This window comes from Coturnix japonica, chromosome 3 (genome assembly GCF_001577835.2).
Source record: "Coturnix japonica isolate 7356 chromosome 3, Coturnix japonica 2.1, whole genome shotgun sequence".
Lineage (NCBI taxonomy): Eukaryota > Metazoa > Chordata > Aves > Galliformes > Phasianidae > Coturnix > Coturnix japonica.
The window spans coordinates 75,281,081-75,292,033 of record NC_029518.1 but is presented as its reverse complement, the minus strand read 5'-3'; the positions used below and the strand labels follow the sequence as shown (position 1 = coordinate 75,292,033).

The window sequence follows — 10,953 nt, the reverse complement described above, 5'->3', positions numbered from 1 at the left end:
TAATGCTGCACAATACAAACAGCCACTTCTCTTTTATGTTTTTTAGTATGAAAATTATAATTTCATTCTCTAGGTGATGCCTTGATTTGGATCTCAGTGTTATCTGTACAGCAGTCAGAGGAGTGATGACTGGCCTGGATCTGTTTAGGGTGCCTGTTCATTATGCACATAGCCTGGGTTACTCTACCTATCACTCCATTTCTCCAGCTAGCCTGCTTGTGCTTGTTTCTTCCGTCACGGTCCAGCAGCGCAATGACAGCAGCAAAGACAACAGCTCTCACAGCTGTCATTAAGAATCACAAGTTCATTTACTCACTACTGAAACTTTTATCTGAAATAATCCAATATCATGCAACCATTACAAACAACTGTAAAGGGAAACAATGTCTCCGTGAATCTAGAGCTACTAGCTGCTGCTCTGGTGGTCACCATCAGGAGAACACTGAGAAATAGGCAGTATTCTAAGATTACTCATGGAGGACAGTGTCTCAGGTGTCATGGCTACTGCTGCCACTAAGGGTAGCACAGTCTTAGTTTCATACAGCATCACTAGCGTGGAGAATCATGTAATTGTTCTACTTGAAAAGGACCTTTACAGCTTATTGAATCCAACTCTCTTCAGATGAACAGGGACATGCAGCCCTACTGCAAGGAAAAACTGGTTGGCTCACGTGGTTTAAATCACAATGGGATAAAAGCAATTTATTGATTTATTAGCAGCATGCATTTAACCTGTAATCAATGAACTGTGCATGTTCAGATCTGAAATCAGCAGCACATCAGATAAACCACAGTACCAAACATTTGCAAAATGTTAATAACCACCCACAATGTTCTATGCACACCTCTGTGATCCCAAAATAAAGCAATATCTCCCTCCCAGGCCATGTGGGCTATACCCTCTGTGCCTCATGTGTAGGTGCAGGTGCTCCAGATGCAGACCTCTGTGGGGACACAGGAGTGCTCTCGCTTTGTATGCTGCCATGCAGCCCTATATACACATCACGGGGTCATAGAATCATGGAATAGAATCATAGAATCTTCAGAGTTGGAAAGGACCCCTGAGGGCCATCTAGTTCAACTCCCCTGCAATGAACAAGGACGTCCTGTTGCAATGTCAGGTTACCCAGGGCCTTATCCAGACTCACCCTTGAAAGCCTCTAGGGATGGGGCATCAATCACATCACTAGGCAACCTGTTCCAGTGTATCACTACTCTCATTGTTTTTTCCATGTATCTAAACTAAATATGTCCCTTCTTTGAGCTTGAAACCATTTCCCCTTGTTCTGTCACCACAGACCCTGCTAAAGAGTCTGTCCCCTTCTTTCCTGTAGCTCCCATTTAGATACTGAAAGGGCACTATCAGTTTACCTCGCAGCCTTCTCTTCTCCAGGCTGGACAGCCCCAGCTCTCTCAGCCTGTTCTCATATGAGATGCGGTCCATTCCATTGGCCATATTTGCAGTCGTTCTGTGCTTTACCAGTGCTGCTGGCAGCAGCAGCTCTGTATGTCTGCTCCTGGTCCAGGTGGATGGGGGAAGTGACGGTGCCTCCTGCCTTGAGTCGCTTCTCCAGGACAAGACTTTGGGGAGGCTCTCCCTGTTGCTGCCTGCCTGGACTGGCCACCTCAGTGGGATGAAGGCATCCTGCTAGAGATGTTGAGTGCTGATGGAGGCAGGGAAGGTGTGCTTTGTACTTTACAATCACGCAGTGTGAAAAACAAGCCCAGAATTTTAAGATCCTCTTTATAAGCAGCTTCCTATAAAACTGAGTTGTTTGTTGTAATAGTTTCACTCCCTCCCTTGTGGTGATTTTCCTTCTATTTAAATGTTATTTATGCTTCTAGATATGCTTGTTTATTTTCAACCTGATATTTCTAAATCTCTTCCTCTTTTTATAAACCTGGTTTATTTTTGCTCTTGGCCTTTTTTCAAGACAGTATTCCCTTTACATTTAATTCCTTCCCTTTCTGTGCAGAAATGCTTTCTTCCTCTGCTACTTTCTTGCCTGTGTCGGTCCTCAGATTGACATGAGTTGGTATATTCCGCTCCTCAGATTTTCCTGAATAAGTTTCAGCCCTTTGATCCCAAACACTGCCCAGAGGCAGAAGCGAGCGTTCCAATGTTGCTGCAGTGAGATTGCCCCTCCCATGGTCACTCTCCAGACGCCTCTAAGTGAGTATCCTGGGGGCTACATGTGAGCTGATTTCTGTATCTCATATTGGCATGCAGTAGCACATAATAGACACTCACTATGTTGTGAATCGACCAGAACATGGAAAAAAAAAACCAACAAAACAAAACCAAAAAACAGTAATTAGTGAACATAATTTTCTCCTCTTCTTTTTACATCCTGAGAAGTGGTCCGAATTTAGACAGTCATGCTTCTCTCTGGTGGCTCTATAGCAAAGCTTGAGCAACAGTACAGCAGGGAAGTGTAGAGAAGATTTAGCAGCAGCAGTGATATTTTCACAGAATTCAGATGAGAGTTGGCCTGTAAGAAGGCCTTTTCGGCTTTAGGCTTCTAGTGTTTCTAGTGTTCCCCAGCTCAAATGCTACTAAGTAAGTTGTCTTTTTTTTTTTCTTTTTTTTTTTGGGGGGGGGGGGGGAGGAAAGAAGAAATAAGAAGTGCAAGCAATCTCTTTTGACTCCCTTCTTATGTGCCATGTGCACTCCTATTTCTCTGACCAAACCAGGCAGAACAGAGCCTTGGATTGACTTCTTCCATCCTTTGAAACAAAATGCCAAGTCTGAATAAACCAACTACAGTTTAGACAAGAGTCATAGTTACAAAGAGTAAATACGACATCCTCAACACTCTCCCTTCAGCCTCCTGCTCTTATGTTTATGCACTCTGTGAAGCTCTTTGAGGCTGACAGGAGGATTTATCCCTGGAGGATTATCTTTGAAGCAACATAGAACTTCTTAAGTGCTAAGATTTTTTTTTTTTAACGACCCACATTCATAATTCTAAGACACAAATAATGCTATCAATATTAATGCATTGAAGATTCCTTCTTCTGTACCTGAGGATATGTTACTACCCACTGAGATAAGTAGAATTTCATAAATACATACAAAATCTTAGCTCTTGTTATCATGACATGCCTTCAGTGCTGTAATTGTAATAACACTTCAGAGCATAACACTGCTACTAGCTGTAAAGAAGCCAGAAGCTACCTCTCAGGAGAGATGCTCCAGTGAGTCAGCATCTCTACTCACACTGAGATAATGTTGAAGACATATCTCAGTATCTTCCATACATATATCAAAGTGTGGTTCCTCCTTCAAATGAAAAGGATTTTCTCTTGTAAAAAACTTCAACTGAAGTAGTTGGATATTTTCACAATAACCATTTTTCCTTTAAGAAGAAATGAATAGTTGTGTGAGGTGGTTCTTAGGCTACTATTGGCATATAGGCTTTGTAAAGCCTCATTCTGAGTTTAGAAAGTGTTCTTTTCTACTGTGACTGTAGAAGATTATGGCTTTGTTTTGTGTCTGGTCACCCCACGGAAGAGGTGGCTTGGTATATGTTTCCTATTGAGGTCTCAGGATTTCTCTTCCATATTGTTGTTAAATAATAAGAACAACAGTTCTTATTTATCTTATTCTCCTTTAGATATCACGCAAAAATTAATAAACAAGTGTGCCTGCAAGAGGCACATTACTGTTTTACTGATACACCATGAAATGAACAGAAATACTTGATATACAGATTATTTAATTATTTTAAATGGACATGATTTATTTTAAATGGACAGTAGAAGTAAAGAGAACGCATTTAAAGGCTCTGTTAGAAACCTTAGATGAAGGGCTTCTTCCTGTAATGTATTTTAATACCATAAGTGGTTTGTGGATAATAGAGGTACACAAGATGTTCACAGTGGAACTGGGGCCACTTGAAGTCTGTGGCTCTCCTGTGTATATAAACCCAGACAGGATTACTGCATCGTCTTATCGTCCAACACACTGGGTCACAAATCCCATCTGAGACTGTCTTGGTCTCACTTTGTAGTTTCTGTTGACTTTAGTGGTCAAAAACTACCTCCTGACTTCCAATCTCTCTTTTGTTTTCAGTGTCTAGTTCATGCTATTCTTCTGCTGTTTTTGTGTTTTATCTGAAGTAACTTTTCCTTGGTGTAGAGGAGCCTCATCATTCCCGAGGGCTTGGATTGGCTCAACAAACCCAGCTGTCCTTGTCCTCTTTGCTAAGTGCAGCCAATAGCTCTGCTCTTCCTGAAAGTCCTCTCCATTGTGTCCAGTCTAGTCAAAATTCAACTTTCACACAGGTGGTTGGCAACCCCAGTGACAGTCAGTGTTCTCAGTCACAACATTTCCCTTGGCTTCCTTGTCTGCAAGGCTAAGAGCACATGCATTTGCATGAGTGAATATCTACATTTGACCGTGGGCACCCTGCTATGGATGTTCTACATTAAGCAGGGGTTGAACCACCAGAGGTCCCTTCCCATCTCAGCCATTCTGTGATTCCATGAAGTACACATGCAGATATAGTCACACATTATTTTGGTGGCTTTTTTTTTTTTTTTTTTTGCCAGCTGAATGAATCTCAGCTTTATAGCAACATTTATTATTTCTGCTGAAGTGCATGGCCTTGTGTGTTACAGCTCTCCTCCTTTCCAAATCCTCCTGTACCTGGGGTAATCTCTCTATATAACAAACTGTCTCCTCTCTATTGAGGACTGCGTGCTTGGCAAATCTCATTAGCTCTCATCCACTTTTTACACTGATAATAGCAACAACACTATACTAGATCCAGTCCCCAAGAATCTTGCTGTCCCCTTCCAGTCTCACACTGCTCGTTTCAGTACATCCTGTTGACGTTCTCCCTTCAAGCATCCCTACTCACACTACATGGCTTATACCCATTCTTCTCAGAATAATTTCCTGTGTGGCTGTATAGCAGATGTTTTACAGACATCTAGATGAATGAGAGTTTGATCTTAGCAATGCATAATGAGAACAGTTAAAAATATCAATTATGATTTCCAAGAAAGATACAAAGCTCATCTGACAGGTATCCTGCCTTAATTTTCCATCCATCCTCACACCTTTCATTATTTCTTCTTCAAAAATTATTCCAAGGCTTTTCATATGATTCAGGTTGGTCTCGTATGGTCTGAAATGAACACCCTAACCTCCTGTCTTATGCTAGTATGTTTAAGGTCTGTATTCCATAGGTGTGTGACTAAGTGAGTACGTTCCATTGTTAGGACTAATTCTAATTAGGCTGCTGATATTGAGGCGACAAATTATTCCCTCATGTGTTCGAATAGCTTTGTGGAAGTGCAAACCCATAATGTGACTATCGTCCACTAGAGACCAAACACCTTTCTTCATGCAGTAAAAAACTTGCACTTACTTCAGAATGAGCACAAAAATGTCCTAGTGGACATCACTGTTTCTACAGGTGAAAAAAAGGATGTCAGAGAAAGTGGGATGGATCAACCCCAAGTAGCCCTGTTATCTATATCATAAAATTTGTCATGATGTACATGGAATGCAAGTACCTCTTACCCTCAGTCCCTATTCAGCACTTCTGTAATAGTGTCTGTATTTGGAGTGGCTGGATGCAATGACTGCTCTGGCTCCATCCATCATCCTTCTTTTCCCTGCCTGTTCAAACGTCTTGGGAGAAGTAGGTGGGTGGGCGTGATAACAACTTGGCTATCACTGATGCAGCAGTGAGCTTTATTGCTGAAGCATCTGAAGTCTGTAGACATAGAGAAGTTATGAGATTTCTCAAAGGTTCAGCCCATACCAGAACTGACAGTAAGGAAGGGAAAAGTTGGGGTAGGTCACATGCCCTGAGATCCCATGAGGCCTGGGCAGGGTCAGGGAGGGCAAGAGGGAAGGACTACTGCACTGCAGTATTGCATGCAGGATGTCCGAGATAACCTCCCAAGCCAAGTCCTCAAAGGGGGAGAAACATAAATGGTCAGAGGAACTCACACAGCACACACTGTTGTTTCCAAAATCTCCGAAATGCCTTAAATCCACCAAATCGTTCCAGTGTCTTTTGCAGAAAACAGCTGGCCTGCACCCTTCATCTTTAATTTCCCCATTGCAGTGTAAAGCAGGCTTTCTCCCCCTGCTTGGCTTGATTTTAATCCCCTTTTTTGAGCTGGGTATGCCTTTTTCATTTTTTTATAATGCTTAATAATCATGTATGTTCTATCCCCTAGGTGGTATGTTAATTCTTTTCTTTCATCTAGTTAATTAGAAGATTTTGTTCTGCATAAAATATATGAGGCAGCTGGGGCAGGGTCTTATGAACTGGTGAACAGCCAATAACTATATTAAGCTGTTTCTTAAGGCTTTGAAATTGTCTTCAGATGGAAGCTGTTGACAAACCCTGAAGAGAAGCACTACTTGAATATTCACATTAAAACCATCACTGCAGTTAAGTTAGTGATGCATGATTAATTGGTTTGAATGCAATGGATTCATATGGAATAAAATGCCTCTATGAAAATCAATAGCATGACTACAATTAGCAAGAGCATTACTTTGGAGATATTAAGGGCCACAAATCAAGAATGTCAGCTGAAGAGTAATAGTGGATGCATCTACAGACAAATAGCAGTTGTGTCTCCAACGCAGCATGAGAGCTTGTGGGCCATCTCGCATATCCTTTCTATTCTCTCAACAGTAATGCAATAGCTTGAGAGCTGTTCCTGGCAAATAGCAGAGCACAAGGTGCTATTCTGCTTCCCTTGGTGGGAACCTCTCGGTCCTGGGCACGTGTAGGCACGGAACATGATACCCTCACCAACACCAACCACTTTCTCTTAGCCACCCACCTGATTCCAACTGCCATTGATGGGCAACCCCAGAATGTCATGGGAGTTTGGCTCCCTGAAAAACCCAAAGGCATTTTTGGGGGGTTGTATAAGCATTGCAAATACTGATCCTCTCTCATTGAGTCGTCACAGACCCCTTTATCCTACTGTATAAAAGCCTCTCCAGGACTGAGCGTTGCTTGAATCTGTGGGTAAATTAAACATGATATTGTGGTCTTTTTTTCCACAAGTGCACACAGGTAAAAGGTACCGATTTCAGTCTTCCTTTAGCACATGTCCTGACTTTAAAAAAGAAATGCACCACTTAACTGCATTTTCAACTCTTTCACTCGTGCAAATACACTGAGTGGTTGATTCTGTGTATCTGTGCAAAAATAGAAAGCTGCCTATCTGCTGGCAACACTGTGCCTCATGGCTTGAAGCTGTTTTAAATCACAGAGAATTTAAGCTTAAGAATTTTAACTTGGAAATGAAGGGGATAGAAGCAACTTCTTTGATATCCATGACTGGAGATCTAATATAAAAATAATAGGAGAAAAAACACACCAAATAAACAGTCTGTAATGGAACTACAGGAGATGAGAGCATTGGACAGTGCTAATACTGATGAAAACAGGGAGGTGAAACATCTGCCGTATAGATCCAAATTAGCCTCAGATATAAAGCAACCCTCACTCTTCAAAGAGCAAAATAAAGAAAAAAAAAACAACTATGCTCTTCTTAAAAAAAATAGGAACTATCTAATTAAATAAATTATCAACTAACACAGAAAAAAAAACACAGTGAACCATAGAAACACTAAGTTGTTTCTTAAAAATAATGGTTTCTTTGAAATTTTTCTGGTGACATGAAAGTGGGAAGCATCTCCTGTGTGGCAGAGGATGAAGATGTCAGGCAGAAAAACCAACAGTCCCAAAGAGGATGACAGTGCAATAAACTTCAGTGAAATAAAGGACAAGATAATTCGAAGACTAATGTGAAGAATTTGCACTAAAACCTGGTAATCTCTCAGCTGGAAATGAAAGTGTGGAGAAAGCACTGGGTCACTGAGCCAGTCAGGATGAATACTGTCACAAGCGTGATCCAACCATGAAAGGCAAATCCTGTCTGAGGCTATCTATCCCCGATGACATGCCTCCAGTGGAGCGAAAGCAGCACTCGGTTTTGTAGAAGCTCATGTTGAGACTTCACTTGGAGTACCGTGCACTGCAGTGGCGCCCCTTGCTTGTGACAAGAGTTGCAACGGACTTCTGTGAGATGGATGTGGGATGGAAAGCCCAGGGCTTGGGTCACTTCATCTTGAGAAGCAGAAGGTGCAGAGGGGTGCAGTCGTACCCTGCAAACACATAATGATGCTAAATTCTAGAGAATCTGGAGAAGAAAAGCTATGTAAGCCAAAGGATATAATTCATATAGAGACATTCGGAAATACTACTAGGCAGAATTTTATAAAATATATTACATTCTCTGCATGCAAATGATTTGGAATAGAGTAGTGCTGATATAGAACCTGGTCATCATTAAAGCAATTGTAAGACTAAACTATTTAGTAAGTGGCTGTATTAAAAACTCAGGAGCTCCTTTTCAGTCTTACATCCCTCAAACTGGCACCTCTTAAAGCTAGGAATAGACAGATAGTCTTGTATCCCAGAGGAGCTGGTGCTGCTGGTCTATAATACCAGGCACTGTCTGTTAGAACTGCTTACAGCTCAGCTACTGTGGTCTTCTTTCATTAGAGCTGTATTTGCTATGGGAATTGAAGGAGCAAAATTGGTTTTATCTTGTTTATTTACAGTCTAGCTGCTGTGCATCCCTCTGAGACAAGAGCTCAGCATCTTTCCTGCTTCTTGCCTGGGCCATGTCAATCTGCCTCCTCCATCCTCAGTGTGTCCCCATTAGCAGCTCCTGGTGAGAACATGCTGGACAGGATTTATCAGACACCCCAGAACTAACCCAGTAGCATTACCTGGCATGGTGACAGGTGCGGCATTTGGAACCAGACTCTGCAGCTCTTCCCTGCCAGAACTCCCAGCCTGGGGCTGGCTCCTAGGGCAGCCCCAAGGCTCCAAGCTTGGAGCTGTGGAGGAAGCAACCATTCACCCCATGCTCTGCACACATCCAGCCTTGTAACAGCTAACAAAGCCTGGTCCAGGGCTTGGTGGAGGAGGAAGCACCTGTCAAAGTGGAGTATTCTGCATCTTTTAAGTGAATAACTGCACTGCATGAAACGGGAGGTGTAGCCATCATGCTGGCACAGCTGCAGGAAAGTATCTCTGAAAAAAAATGTGATTTATTATCTGAAAGGTAATAATACTAACTGCAGCACACAGGGATCTTAGTGCTGGTGCATCTTTATTAATGTTGTTATAAAAGCTTCTACAGGGATCCTAGTTATCAAATGGCTCTGACAGCAATTCATCCACAAAGCCCTGTGTTTTAATTTCTCCGTATCTGAAAAGAAACGGGCTGGGTGGGTGGAAAGTCTCCTATTTTCAACTGCTTTGTCCTTTGCTTTAAAGCCTGACACGTTGCAAGTGTAAAGGAGGAACATGTAGGATTACAGCGGGAGGAATACATCTTTGAAAAATAAATACCCTGCCATAAAATGCATGCTACAAAGTGACAGGTACCATCTATTGATATAATGGAGTCTTTGATTCCCGGAGTGCCAGCCGTTATGAGGAGCAGCACATAGAAACGGGAGCCAGAGCCTTGAAAAAATCCTTTGAATAGCAGCAGAACCACAAATAGCAGCAAGGGATTTAATGGCAAAACGAAGCTTTTGCTGCATGCACTGTGAAACAATAGAGCTAATGAATTGCTGGAAATAGCAAATATCTGCTTTGAGACTGATCAGGGAAGCAGCTGACTCCTAGGACCTTCCCCTTCTGCAGCCCACCCTAGCCCTGGTTATACATGGCCAGCTTCAGGTGAGTGCTGGAGGTCCAGGCCCAGTGGTATCTGTGAGCAAGAAGGATCAACTGGCTAAGCTAAGTAGTTGGATATATAATACTTTTTATTATAATTATTTTTTTACTTTCTCTTGACAAAGCTTTAAACTTTCCCAATTGTATGATGCCACAGTAGTGCATCATGTGAATGTAACACAGTAATTGCTCAGTGAACAATGCTCAAAGTGAAAATGGGGCCTGTATAGTTGGAATGACACGAGTGTATAGTTGCAATTATAGAGTAAATGGATAGCCAGAGGGTATCTAAGAAAAGACTCACCATTGCTGAGGCTTTCAATCAAGGTAGATACTCACAAATGTTGAGGTTCACCACAAAAACTACACAAAGGAGCAATCTCCAGAAATAGATGCTACCTTAGTGGTGGTCAGCCCTTAAGTGGGATTAGGGAAAGGTGGAGTCAAGTTCCACCCCTTCGAGGAGCACAGCTGAATTACCTTCACCTGTGCTCCTGCAGCTGACCCATTGCTTGCCTCAGATGGTTAATCAGAGCTTCAGGCTGTGATCAACAATTTCCCTTACAGGGCCAGTTCTCAAAAAACTTCAGCCAATACACCTTTGTACTTTCACCCTCATCTCATTGCTTAGCATTTGTCCAGGGAAAATCTGTCCACACATCTCTTTCATCAGACTCTGGGGTAACAGTGCATTTTTCACATTGCAGTGTTTGGGGCTGTCCCACACGGGGCTTTTTGTATGGCTGGAAAATGCTGGTTCAGCAACACTGTGGTGTGACAGCCCTTGTTTCTGAGGAAGAGACATCAGTGCCTTCCTGGAGAACCACAGCCAGGGAGGATAGTTCCCTTCTGTTAAAGATGCTGGGCAATGCCACCTTTTAAACAATCTACATGGAGATAAAGTAGGAAGCCAGGTGCAGGTTGTGCAAGACTGGCTCATATTGTGCAAACAATACATAATATCAGTCTGTGAGGCTTTCTCCTATGAAAGATGCTGGAGTTTTCTCTGTAAAAATGCAAAGTACTTAATTTCTTTTCTGTTGCTTTTTTTTTTTCTTCTTATAAATGTTGGCTCTTTTATGTGTTTGGCTTGACAGGAACAAGAAGCCCTAACCCAGTGGCCAAGCTGAGGCTCTCTCACACATCCGTGCTCAGTGCAGTTGTGTCAGTGCTGGCATCTGGCCCTGAGGGCAGGAAGCCCTGTGCC

General features: G+C 42.3%; 1 long non-coding RNA gene across 2 annotated transcripts; it reads right to left on the bottom strand.

The window, feature by feature from the left end:
• Positions 1-2,599: 2,599 nt before the first annotated feature.
• On the bottom strand, positions 2,600-10,641 carry LOC107312068. 2 transcript variants are annotated; one of them, XR_004306499.1, is made up of 4 exons: positions 10,051-10,641; positions 8,994-9,092; positions 8,786-8,896; positions 2,600-8,155 (listed from the first exon to the last, which is right to left on the bottom strand). It is a non-coding gene; the product is annotated as an uncharacterized LOC107312068 (long non-coding RNA). The 2 variants fall into 2 exon arrangements; XR_001554378.2 differs by having other exon boundaries at positions 8,786-9,092.
• Positions 10,642-10,953: the final 312 nt, after the last annotated feature.